A 14,317-nucleotide genomic window follows, 5' to 3' on the forward strand; every position below is an offset into this window, starting at 1 on the left:
ACACACACACACACACACACACACACACACACACGAGTGTCCTCCTCATTGGTGAGTGAATGATAACCCAGTCCAGCAGAGGTGGAAAGGTCTCTCTCTGTCTCCCACAACCCCTTCTTATCAGTGACCTCTCACACAACCTATTGCACAAGACTAAAACGTTCATGGAGAAATACAACACATGGAACGGTATGTTAAGTATGTGTCCAACACTCTTTGAGAACACAAGGTGTGGTTTAAACACATGAAATGCCACGTTCAATGAGACTGGGTTGTTCATTTTGGACATTGGCAAAAAAACAACAACAAAAAAAAAACGCACACTGTATATCCGATTACCAGCAGGTCACAACAACTCAATGTTTGCAAAGACAAAAGGACATTTAAGAGATTGGATGTTTTTAAATCACGTTATGGCAATCACTGCTTTAATTCATGGGTTTTCAAACATAATATTTGTAAAATAGTATTATACATATATAAATGAACTGCAGACGTATTTCATTAATATGTACAAAATTCAAATATTGAGCTACAGTAGTAAAATCTGTGGTCTTGCCTTACTCTGATTTACAATGGTAAACATACAATATCAATTCATTTTGAGTGATATGGGTCAGGTTTGTTTCATGCAACTTTTATTATTTATGATTAACGATTACACAGAAGGAAATATTTCTTCTTTAAAATATGCACTGATGAATAAGTGCAATGAACATTAAATAAAAGTAGTATGGGTCAAGTTTAATTTCACCTCGGAATTAATAGTGGCTTGTCTCGTGGTTAGGAAATATCAGACTCAGATGGATGGCTAGTGGAAATATCAATAAACTTTACTGCAGCAGATTGTAAAAACAGGCAAGCAATTCAGAATATAGCAGTTTGTGAAGATAATTAGATGGTAATAGATCTGACTGTATTGCAGGTGATGGTAAAGATCGTGGAAGATGAGAGAGTTGTCCAATATAGCACACACCTCCTCTTGGTGACTGGTAATCTATTGACTCACACAAATGAACAAACCGAAGACACTAAGGAGGAGAGGAGAAACACAGGAGCTTAGGGAATGCAGGTAAGTGAGGGTAGGCGAGGTGTTAGCTTATATGTGTGTCTTGATGTGTTGATGACCAATGGTGGGTGTGGTTGATGGCTGAATGAGGGCAGGTGAGAACCAGGAGGGATGCTGGGAAGTGTAGTCCAGAGTGTGAGTGAGGGAGTGTAGCAGGGAAGGAGGACCGGTGCGTTTGTGATAGTGGTAAGCACAATTTCAACACAGCGTTCCTGATGCTAGTATTTATGTGCACTAATCTTGTTTTTTTCTTCGTCTCTGCTGTGCGCAAACACCTGTCCACAGTGCTGTGAAATGATGGCTTTGGTTCTGTAGTGAGATCCTGCTCTTTGATCTCTCAGACAGGTGTTCTGCCGCACAGATGTGTCTGCTGAAATAGTTTTACTGACAGAAGCACGGCTGGTTTCTTATAAACATGCCTCAATTCTTTGAGACAAATAATATTTATTCTATGTCTATTCTGCCGAGTTCTGTTAATAATTTAAATAAAATGAACAATGTAGGCAACAGTGCTGTCTGAACAGCTAATACATTTGCCTCAAGATTACAGGCTATTACTAATCTCATCATAATTTAATAAACCTGAATCAACAAATCCCATCTGGTGTTTGTGAGTTATTAGGTATTTCCCAGGCCTCACGCTGTTTTGGTTTTGTGTTTAGTCAAAGATTTGACCAATAAACCTTACAAAAGTGTCATGCCACCTATAGAGTCCAAGCCATAAATCATTCAATGTATGATGTTAAACTGTCACTGCTAATACATTGTGATTTATTACAACAACTTCTTGACCTCTCGACCTCAGTTCTTCTGGGATTTGACAAACGCAGACTTTTGAGACCCAACGTGAGACCCGGTGTGACTCTGCTTGATGCTGATGGGGAAACACTTAACTGTTGGAACAACCTCTGGGGGGATCTGGTCCATTTAAAGGCAGGTAGGTCTTTTCCTTCTCTCTATATTAAATTCCACTAAAGGAGGTAAACACAGCTGCTCAGCGGTCTGAGCTGTCAAGTGGACGGCAACAAAAGATACACATCCTCTTTAAATGTGGATCCATGTAACTCCTCAATTGACGATTTAAAGCAGTGCCCTAAACAGCTGACTTTTGGTAATGGAGCCGCTCCCAAGAAATCATAAATTTAGTCCCATCCCTCCTCCTCTCAGTCAGAACTCTGAACCTTTCCACTGTAAATATGAGTTTGAACGTCTATACCCAATATACAGTATTTTCACGTTTTATTCTATGACATAAAATACATCAGTAATACTCTCTTGTGATTTTTACGTTTTTTTTAGTTGTCTGATAAGTGGCTAAATGGGACTTCAGAGGTTTTCAGGGCTAAATTCCACATGATAATGATAAAATATCAGCAACAAAAACTCTACATCTTTACTCTGACTTACTTTACCATCTCCATATGCATACTTCATGTGCTGTTCAAGAGAAACCAGGTCCACAAGCCATGATGCTGGGATTTATAAATCAAATAAACGTGATAGCCTCTAACTGACTGATTCACTTCATCAACTCATTATCAAAGACCATTAACCTGATAAAATCTCTCCTTGAACTTTTCATGAAGGCCCTCCTTTAATGTTTGTATTTTAAGAAAAAGCTGAAGACATTCACTGTCTCCTCGGTGTCCTTCTTTTAATATGTGGAAAACCCCTGGCTCCCACGTGTCTTCTTCATGGATTTATCCTATCCTGAATGCACAAAGGCTGGGATGCGTTGAAGCTCTGGGTGCCTGCATGTCTGGGAGCCATTATCCTTCTGGCCATAAAGAACACAGAAAATAAGAAAAACTATTTAAAGTGTCACATTACTTACACACCAAACTGTGAATGATATGAAAGTGCCTCAAGCATCTGCTTTGTACAATGCATGTGAGAGAGACCATCTTCTTACAGCATCCAGTGATTCACCCTGTAGTGTCTTGTGACCCTGAGAAACAACAGCTCCCTTCCAGCTGAAAATACCCACAACTTCACCCCTTAATTTAATATGGTGAAGGAAGAGGCAGAGCAGCAGGAAGGAAAGCCATGGCAAACAAGGTAATCTTGTAGTTAAGAAACAGCCAGGGAAAGAAGAGAGGCATAATTTAATAACAAATGACAAAAAAGAGCTTGTTTATGACCTTTGCTCATAGAATATGCTCCTAAAGAATGTAACCAAATATTCAGAATATAAATGTAAAAAAACCGATCATCGAAAAGCCATACTGATTGACCCTAATCTGAATATTTATTTCCCATTGAGCATGTTTTCCTCATTGGCTATGACAGTAACCGTCCTGTATGCTACAGTACTTCTTAAAAAGATTAAGCATAGTAAACAATGACTGGAAATGGAATGGAAACGTTTTATGAAATTTATAAGTAGGCCTACTTTTTTTGTACTGTTTTTTTCTGATATAGATATAGGCTTTTTTTAAGATATCATTCATTATAGTTTTACATTTTCAATTGTTTCCTATGAATATATATACCATATACGAAAGCTATAAACGTTTACACACTCCAACCAAACTCATCTGACTCGTAGTACCTGACATCACCCATAGCCTACATCTCCCGTTAGACATCAGTACATTTACCTTGTGTGATCATGCGCACTCGCTCGCTCTGGTCGAGTGGAAATAAATGATGACGTCAACTGACTATAGGGTCTGTGCAGTGCTGAGATAAAGCGCATTCATATGTCCAAGTCTACCCAAACAGAACAGTGGAGTTTGAATGAATAATGAGACCACATACGAGGTAAGAACAGACTTCCAGCGGACTTTGTTGATGAATGTGCAAATTGCGCATATGCGCGTGCTTATGGATTATGTTGTGACACGAGATGCGTATTATCACCGCTGTCCGATCAGTGTACGGAAAGGTAATGGTGACTGATGGTTGTATGTACGGTAAACTGTTTATTCAAATGACCCAGTGTCATACAAGACAGGGATGGAGCTGTAATAGGAATCAATGGCTGATCGCACAGACCGGCAGATCTTTAAAACTAATGCGAAACAAAGAGTTGCACACACTTTTGCATGTGCTTTTACTTGATTTTTTTTTCGTTGCTTAGCTTCGAGGATTAAAACGAACGATTTGCATATTATTTGCTTGTGATGTTCTTTCCTCTTAAATAATGAAGCCGGTTGTGTTTTGTGTCATGTCACTTGTGCTTGATAGTCCACAGTGTGCGCGCGTTCATGTAACCGGCTTCCCAACAATGTTTCACCATCAGTGCTTCTTCAGAGCCATTAATTGTCTAGCTATAGACAAAAAACATTTAAGGTATAAAGCTTTTTGCAATTCTTTATTTATATTCTACATCATTATTTATGGCAGATTTAAATGAATAACGGTAGAGTATTTTAATGTAACTTATTTTAAGTAATTTTAAGTCATCATGAGGGCCCCTACTGGGCCCTGGACCACTGAGTTATAATTCCCCTGTTTCCATATAAAAATGAAAATCCTCATCCTCATGGCATGCAGATATATATGCTTTTTTTTCTTCAGCTATACAATGTGCTTCGATCATATGGGACTCATCATAGAGTCTTATGGGTTATCATTGTGATCGCATTTTGAAGCATCAACTTATGGGTTACTATACAATTGCATATTATATCATGGAAGGGTATTATGGACTATATTATACTCGCATAGATAGAATTTCTTTCTTTTTTTTTGTCTAAAAATATTTGTGTTCATTTGAAGTAAGTTATACTACATCTGGGACGGCATGAGGGTGAGTAAATGATGAGAGAATTTTCATTTTTGGATGGACTATCCTTCCAATCCCACCTGATAATGCTGATGATGGATATTGAGGAAATGAGGCTGCAGTCTATTGTTTGGTCCCTGTCTTTCACTAATCATGCATTCAACTGCAAACTAGACCTAAAAGCCTTTTTTTATTTGTCCATCAGCTGACAACCATGTCCTGAGTACACATACTCAGTTCTCTTGAGTTCGAAAGCCCATGTCACTCCACATTTTCATCAGTCTCGGCCGGTTCTCTATTACTAGGGCAATATACCCTGTGTGCACTGCGGGGGCATCATGAGTGATGGATTTCCACACTTGACTCGACTTGTTTTCCTCTCAGACTGAGCATATTGTGCCCTCATATGGGGTAGAGGTCCTGCTTTGACTCTTAATATAATAAGGTGTTGTGAAAAACTTCAACAACAGTTGTGCATGATTTCCCTAACAAACAAACAAAGCCTTGTTTGCATTTTATGATATTGTAACTGAGATTGTTGTATTAGTCATGTTAGGTATCCCTTTAAGACTGAGGTGAACCTGAACTTTTGCTATTAATATTCTTTCCTGATTTTATTCAGATATCATAACCATGACAATAAATTCAGCCTCACAAGAAACATCTTGTGATTTGGGGATCACCCAACTCTGGGGTCTTAGCAAAAAAATTTTTGGTCCATAATAGAAGGCAACGGTTACCGAAACGTTTTGGTAACCAACATTTTTTAAAATATTCTTGTTTATGTTCCACAGACAAAAAAAAAAGTCATATAAGGTTTGGAATGACATGAGGGTGAGTAAATGATGATAGAATATTTTTGGGTGAACTAAATAAACAACTTAAAATTAAGTCTCAGATTGTAGATTGTTAGGTTTTGTAAGTTGAACTTAAAACATGTATTTGTTTGTTATGCTTAATTTTTAAAGAGCTTTGTGATTTAAGAATAGGAGTTGGGATTGACCCAACACATTGACTGGGATTGAATGAACACAATTCCGGGTAAATAGAGTCTAGCGATAAAGTTCCCATTATTAAGTCTATTGAGCTCTCAGTGAGCATTCAGTAATTGTCTTTAGTGCATAAAACCAGACTGTTTTAAGAGAATAAGTGCCTTCCAGTGCTTCATTTAATTTATATTTTATCACTGACAGTGTACATTTGTTTTGGCTGTACGGCCCTTGAGTCAAGTCAGGTTTACAGGACTGTCACTCATGTGATGTGTACCCTTAGTAACCACACGAGTGAAAGGTTTGACTTTCTCTTTGTGCTGTATTGTGAATTAAGCATTTCTTTATCTAGTTCGAGATCAGGCTGGGAAATGGCACAGACATTGAGGGATAATAAACAAGACGTGTGTTAAGCCGTGCTCTGTCCTTCTGTTTATGGTATTCATGGGTGGGTGTGTGTGGCATGTGTTCCCTTTTGTCTGACTGTGCCATCAACAAACCGCCTCTTTTGCAGAGCCACGTGCCTGGGTGCAGGTGAAGGGTGTGTGTGTGTGTGTGTGCGTGTGGTGTTTGGCGCAGGGTTACTCAGCCAGCCAATCAGATGATTGCGGCTGCTGTTTCCTCCACAGCTCATGTTTGTTAATGAGTAGAAAGCTGAGACACAGCTGGGAGTCGTAATTGTTTCCGCTGGTAAAAGGGTGGTCCCGGGACAGCTGGGGGTTACCCCACACCAGCACTGCACATCACACTAGACTGTGTTACTCTGATGCACAATGCAGATCAGTGTTGCCATTTATAAACACTACCGCTCAAAAGTTTGGAATTGGTAAGATTTTATAATGTTTTTGAAAAAAGTCACTTTTGCACATTTATTGGGTCAAATGTCATAAAAGATTATTACAATTTAAAATGACCGTTTTCTCTTTTCATTTCATATTCATATTTTAAAATGTGATTAATTTCTGGGATGGCAAAGGAATAATATGCTGAATTGGAACTAAAGAAATGTTATTATCAATGTTGAAAACAGTTGTGCTTCATCGTTTAAACCAGGATACTCATTTTTCAGGATTCTTTGATAAAAAGAAACTTTAAAAGAACAGCATTTATCTAAAAATAGAAATCTTGTGAAACATTATAAATGTCTGTTCTGTTCTGTCAATTTAATGCATCCTTGCTGAATAACTGATAATAAATAAATAAATAATAAATAAATAAATAAATAAATAATAAATAAATAGATAATAAATAAATAAAAGTAAGTATTTACTAAAAAAAAAAACGGTAGTGTACAACACCTATGAATTAATGCAGTGAAATTTGTTGAGTTGTTTTATAATAATGTCCATATAAAAAAATCCATTTATGAATATTCTAACTGCTGCAATCTTGTTGCAAACCGCATCTGATGCAGGTCTAAACACAGTCTGCACTGCAGTCTACATTTTTGGCTTCCCTCCCAGTGTTTCTTCCTCAACGTTGGGTCATAAACTTTGAAGTATGTTCTGTCGTTTTTGTCATGCATCAAAACCAGTTTGCTTCAAACTTTCAGCACTTTCTAGTCCCCTTCCCATCCTTCTGTTCTCCATATTTTGGCATATAAACATGGTAACAGTCCAAGAACTAGAACTTAAATGCAAGGTTGCTGCACTTCAGAAGATACTTTCAACCAAAAGATTTGTAAAATACTAAAAACATTTAGCTACCATCATGCCAGATATTTATGTGACAAATAAAACCTTCAAATTTGTCTCTTTATATAAATTCACAGCTGAGGTGCTCAAGCTCAGTGCTAAACCTCAGCATTCGGAAATGTATTGCACACAACTTGGATCTCTGTTGTCTTTTGCAGAATTGGATGAACACTTGGTTAATGGGGCTCGAGAGAGATCGCAGCATGGCAATGCTCTACGAGCCTTTCGGCTCCGGCCAGACCTTGTGAGATTGGACCCCACTCAGCTTGGCCGTAACAATGGGCCTGTGTGACCGTTTGAATGTCCTATTCTCCGAGTGGTGTGGTTCACTTGGGTCAGACAATGGCTTCACTTTGCATCGTTTATTTCCAGAGGCCCTGCATGTCACTAGGCCACTCCTGTTTGCTCCGTTCTGAACCAATTGTGCTGCATCTACACACCTTCAGCAATTTTGGATCTGAGATTTGTTTGTTCTGTTGTCAGCCACGCTAAAATGGAAATGACTTGAGTTCGCTTGGAATATGAGCTCTTATTGTCTTTTTGCCACTCAAGTCAGGTATAATCCAGTTTGTGTCCTCAAGCTGTCCTTTATCTTGATTCAAAGAAGATTATATGAGTAGTAGGGTGACTGTAATTACTTTTGATCTCTTCCGTGCTTCACTTTTATTCCCCTTGGTTTTCTTTTGTGCTTCTCACTCCTTCTGCCCTTAACCCTACTTTGCAAAGATTAGGACTTTACATGCTCTTCTTGGTTGGTTAGTGTAGGGTTAAACCTACCTGATAGATCTTTTACTCTTCCCCATGATCCATATAAAGCCGCTTTCCAGGCAACCAAACAAATTTCACTAAAACCTTAAGCACAATCACTTGCCGTATTCAGGCCTGGTGAGTTTAAGGGAAAGTTCACTGAAAATGAAAACTCATGTTGCTCCAAACCTGTATGGCTTTCTTCTGCAGAACACAGAAAAAAGAAGATATTTTGTAGAATGTTTCTGTTTTTGTCCATACAGTGAAAGTCAATAGAGTCCAAAACAACACTAAACCCTGTTGACTTTCACTGTATAGGCAAAATCTTATTTTGCGTTCCAAAAAATTCAGGGTGACATGAGTGGCGTGAGTAAATGATGATAGAATTTCAATTTTTGGGTAAACAATCCCTTTAAGAGATTGACTTTCTGGAAGCTTTTAACATACTTGCACTCTAGCTGAGAGATGTTGCTGAGGTAAAATCAGTGGCCTTTCTTCAGGGCCTCAGAGCCATGAGGTCTTTCTCCTCTTGAAGGGCCCCTTGACCTTCTTTATTCCCCCTGGGTTAAGGAACAGGTCATCCTCAGGGTGCCTTTGAATAGTTGTAGTTTTCTTAATTCATTGAGGATTGCTGGTGCATTCCACAACTCTGCTCCCAGGATATTGAGAATCTGGACGGTTGGTTGGTGTTTTATTAACTCTTGCTGAGACAAGAAAGCGTGTCCTAAGTTCACTGCATGACATTCTCAAAAAGAGCTCTTTTTAAGTTAAAGGAATATTCCGGCATCAACAAGTCAATCTCAATCACCAGCATTTGTGGCATAATATTGATAACCACAAAAATGATTTCACCTGGTCCCTCCTTTTCTTTAAAAAAGCAAAAATTGTCAGATGTTTTAATCCACTCCTCTTGAATTTATTGTTGATGTTATTATATAAAGTTGGCAGCTCACAGGACTTGTCATTGAGTTGAAGTTCTATGAATTCTGGTGTTGTTACACAGACTGGGTGTAGACAGGTGGCCAACGTTGAAATGCCCTTTTCATATCCTTTCAATAACTCAGCAATTCTCTGAATTCTGTGGTTTCCTGGTAAAGTAAATATTTTAGTAACATTACACCAAGTGCCTCACACCCTTAAGAAATGTGCACTTTTTTTAATTGCTGCCATATACATTTAGCCTCACATGGAAAATCGCTCATGCGTAAGGATCAAGATTTTGTGTAAATAAGAACCGTGTTTTTTGTTCTTTGGTGAGCTCGGCATTTATATAAATGCAGTTGTCTACAACAAGTTTCCTCGTTTGATTGTTTCCCGCTGTTTGACCTCCCTAAAGCAGTTTGATTTGTTGCAGAGATGTCCAGCAGTGTCTATGTTTGGGCCTGTGGTTTAAGTGGCGCGGTGTGTGCTCTCTCTACAGCGTTGATGTTGCTGTTGCTGTCTTCAATGCACTGTAATCTGAGAGTCACAATCTAACTGTGGGAAGGCATATAGACATGGTGCTTCCTCGCCCCCACACTGCTGGCTGGAACAATAAAACAAGGCCAACAGCCAAAACAAACCTTAGCATCATCCTCCCTCACGACTCTTTAGGGAGGTGAAGTGTGGCTGAGGGTGCTCTGGCCCCCCTTATAATCATTTGAGATGTAAAGAGACTGAGAATGGGGGCAGAGGATAGAAACATGTTTATTCCACAGGTATGATTAACGCAGACAGCCTGCTGGCGACACCTGAGTTGTAAAGTTACTTGGTTAGCATTCCTTCCACAAAGAGCTCCTTTAGTGAACTTCTTGTGTAAGTTAAGTGCACTGCCTTTCTTAAAGGGATAGTGAGTTGAAAACTGAACATTCTGTCATTATTTACACATTTGTGATTCAACATATTATTTAACACCACATTCCACGTCTTCTGAAGTCATACGTTAGCTTTGTATGAAGAACAGACCAAAATGTAACTTTTGTTAGGTAGAGTTGTCATTTGTTAGGTCTTGGAGTTGGAACACGTTCCTGAAATGATTCCTTTCTGATTCATTTGGGTATATTTCAGTTATAAAGTTAATTTTACTTACTAGAGAAATGCTCTCTCGGCTATTGCGGTAAATTATCCAGAGAGCCTTCCAACTTGGCACATAATGAAAATGTACATTTTTAAAATTTAACAACAAACCCCAAACTATACAGTTCAATTGCTATTCATTTGATGAGTTTGTAACTACACTGGTTGTGCTGTATGTTTTTGCATGCAGCCCATGAGGACAAATCAATAGAATTATGTGTTTTCTTGCCAATATGTTGTGGTGCATGGCCTTTTTTATGTCATTACTTTCAATTCAGACTGCAAACTAGGGTAAAATGTGATTTTGCCATGGGGCTGTAATGTGTAATTCATGAATGAATAATTTTGGAGCCAGATTTTTTCGATAAATCGAATGAACTCACAAGAGTATATGACTTAAATATCAGTCTGTTCCAAACACAACGCTGTTATTTCACCAGAAGACGTGTAATAGCACACAAGTCATATATGGACCACTTTCAGGTGGTACTTGTCATTTTGGAGCTTGACAACCTCAGTTCTCATTGATTATAGTTAACTTTTTTGTTTTGTTTTGAATGAACAAAGAAAGGGTGGCATATCCCTGACAGTTGTGTTTGTAAAGTAATCTTAAGCCTCGTGCACATTGGGATGATTATCGCGCGTGCTTATCGCCAGCATTTTTCGACACGTCTTTGTGTTCATTCATACCCAAGTGATTTTCAGTGAACGTGCAAATTCATTCCCTGAAAGTAGATGTCGCTTATTGAAAAACAGAAATACCTTGGTACACAAGGTGGCGCTGCCCAACTTTACGCTTCTGACACTCGCTTGTCACACAGAAGGAAAGAGACAGTATTTATGTTAATAGCCAAAACCATTCACACACTTTTTGCTAACAGATTTTTGTAGTCGCTGTGGCGTTTGTCATAAAGTTCTTTGTGTTCAGACACCAAAGAGACCAGCAGCTCTACATTCATCTTGCCCTGTTGCATCTTCTTCTTCGTCTACTTACTTCTTCTTCTTCTATCAATGTCTATCAACAAAACCGTTTTGTGCTTGAGCGCCACCAAGTACTGTAACTTCAGCAGCTCCAAGCATGTGAACAAAAGCGGCAATCTCATTGGTCGGCCAGTTTTTAATGCGGCGCGTCAAACACCGGTGCACAGACCTTAATGACTGAATATTTAAGGAAAAACTTGCCACACACATCCATTCCATTCCCTTTGTCAGAACCACTGAAAGGGCTTCAATTAAGTATTTTGTTCTGTGGTGACTGAGTTCTTGTTAGATTCCATCATCGTCCTGTCTGAAAAACACATCCTCCTCATTCATCAGAGAGGCTAAATTTCTGTTTTTAACATGCTGCCGTTCATACACGTTCTTTTGTTACCTGCACAGTCATCCCTGTTTCCATGATGTGGCTTGATTTGGAGGCAAAGAACAGCTGACGCTCCAGGTGTGCTGATAGTGGGTGGGCTAAAACAATAGTATTGCTGCAGAAAAAAAGAACATCAGGAGTATTGTCTTAAAAGGCTTACGTGGGTACTAAATAAAAAACATAAAAACCATCCATCCATCCCCATGGTGTGGGGTAGAAGCAAAGACAAACTCTAGAGTGGTGTATTTGAGAAGCTTTTAGAAGATGTGTAGAAAGAAATGTTAAAATTTCTAATTGTATCGAGATATTTGTGGCACCATGGTGTCTTTTCCTAAATGATGCAGTGCTGGGAACTCGAATATTTAGAGCTCCCTAAGGGTGATAAAGGGACGTTTTAGAGTCAATTTGGGCTCGTAAATTGTCATTATGTCTCCTTAACTCAAAGAATGTGTTATGGTGAAGTGAAAAAGTAGACCATAATTCCAATCTTAAAGGTATTGCGGAGGATTTTCCCGAATTTTAGAAAAAAAACGCCCTCTCCACTTTTTGAAAAAATGCACATGCGCAACACTCTACCTGCTCCCGAGAGGGAACGCCTATTAAACGTGTGCACGAGAGAGCATGCACGAGCTAATCATAGCTTACATTAACTTTTACTAGCAGTGATTTTAAATGGATTTCTCCAAATAGCATGCCAAACTTTACCTGTCAAGAAACTTCGTGACTGAGACATCAGTGGGAAGCCCAACCATGTGTTTTGAGCGCACGCCATCGTGTGAATCGTGTGCACGAGCACGTACGACGGCCTTACGTAAACATATCACCAGAATGATTGACACTTAGGAGGACCAATAGTCTTGATGATCCACCCGGAAAAAGAAAATCCTCCGCTATACCTTTAAAGGGCTAGTTACCCCAACAATGAGGTATGTCATAATTTAAATTTACATACACTCATGTTCCACCATACAATGTAAGCAAATGGTGACCATGGGCTTTGAAGCTACAGAAAGTGGAAAAAAATCACTATAAAATTAGTCTTTGACTATTGATTAGACTCTATGACTATGGTTTTCTAAGTGTTCTGAAGTCATACAATAGCTTTGAGAACAGACCAAAATTTAAGTTGTTATTCACTGGAACATCTCAAAAATCTTGTATCACAGTCAATCGCAGTGTCATTTTAGTATTATTTATATACTTATAGAATTAGTTAACATTTTGAATTTGCTGTATTTTTATATTTTCAGTTTTCATTTAAGTTTTTGTGTGTTTGTCATTTTATTAGCTTTTCTAATATTTCTATTTAGCTTTATTTTATTTTTATTTCATTTTAGTACTGTCTCTTCAACTTATATGCATTTCAGTTAGTTCCCAAGGCTACATTTTCTAATTTTCGTTTAGTTTTCTAGTTTTTTTTTCCATATAATATTTATATTTAATTGTATTATTTCATCTTTTCATATGCTCCTTTCAGCCTTTTTGAATAGGATACTGTCTCAAACTTCCCTTATGGAGCCTGGATAGGGCTGTGCTTGTACAGTGACTTGCAAAAGTATATTCATATTCTTATAAGAATATCACATTACAGCATGTCATATTCTTGTATTATATGACTCTCTGTATGACTCTCTGTGGTCATTAAAAATCCCAGGATGTTCTTCGAAAAAGAGTAGGGGTGTAACCCCGGCATCCTGGCCAAATTTGCCCCTTGGCCTCTGTCCATCATGGCCTCCTAATCATCCCCATATACTGATTGGCTTCATCACTGTCTCCTCTCCACCAATAAGCTGGTGTGTGGTGGGTGTTCTGGCGCAATATGGCTGCCATCACATCATCCAGGTGGATGCTGCACATTGGTGGTGGTTGAGGAGATTCCCCCATCTATGTAAAGCGCTTTGAGGTCTCAGAAAAAGCGCTATATAAATGTAACGAATTATTATTATTAATTATTATAATAAGTATATTCAGATCCTTAATCACTTCCTTTAGGTCTGAAAATGTTTTCAAGGTACTGTTTTACAAGCCTCCTTATGGTCTTAGAAAAATAATAAGTTTACAAATGAATGATAATAACACAAATTTAACAGATTCGCAGATTCGACCATCAGGAGCAATATCTTCTCTCACATGATTACATGCTGTTTGCATAGCCATTCCAGGTTTGACATGTATGTGCATGTATTTTATAAACTGTCTTGTGGTAAGTGCCTGTTTTTGCAGTTGTGGTGTTTACCTCACCTTCACTGAAAATGATTGTCTTCAGACCCAGGTGTACGCAAAAGTTCTGTGTCTTTCTCCTAACTTCTAATACAGATGCAGAACTGGGTTGCTTCTGACCCAGAATCTGTGCTGGATGGAACTCATTGCTGATGTCCCCTGGAGTGTCAGCACTGCCTGTTCTAGTTCTTCAAAATAAGGCCATTTTCTGAGGTTTCACTCCAAGCATCTGCAATGCAAGTTGTTTAGAATAAGGACTTTGAAGGACAAGGTCTTTGGCATGCTTGTTCATTAAAAAGACACCAACGTGTTTGTAAGTTTTCCAAGGGTCTGTTCAATGTTTTTGTCAAATCCTGCTTTTGTTTTATCCACTTCCTTCCACAATGTGTTTAAGTCCTTTTCTAATTAAATGAATGTGAGCAAAATCTTTAGATCTACTTGTGTGTTTAAGTT

General features: G+C 38.5%; 1 protein-coding gene across 2 annotated transcripts in view; it reads left to right on the forward strand.

Moving 5' to 3' along the window:
- Window positions 1-3,694: 3,694 nt before the first annotated feature.
- The window catches only part of daam1b (dishevelled associated activator of morphogenesis 1b), a 73,605-nt gene continuing 62,982 nt past the window's right edge, over window positions 3,695-14,317 (forward strand). The window contains exon 1 of one of the 2 annotated variants that reach the window (XM_079888372.1): window positions 3,695-3,832. The gene's annotated coding sequence lies outside the window, so the exon portion shown is untranslated. The remainder of the gene's footprint in view (window positions 3,833-14,317) is intronic. The other variant, XM_079888374.1, reaches the window with a different exon arrangement.

Source organism: Squalius cephalus (genome assembly GCF_949319135.1).
Source record: "Squalius cephalus genome assembly, chromosome: 12".
Taxonomy (NCBI): domain Eukaryota; kingdom Metazoa; phylum Chordata; class Actinopteri; order Cypriniformes; family Leuciscidae; genus Squalius; species Squalius cephalus.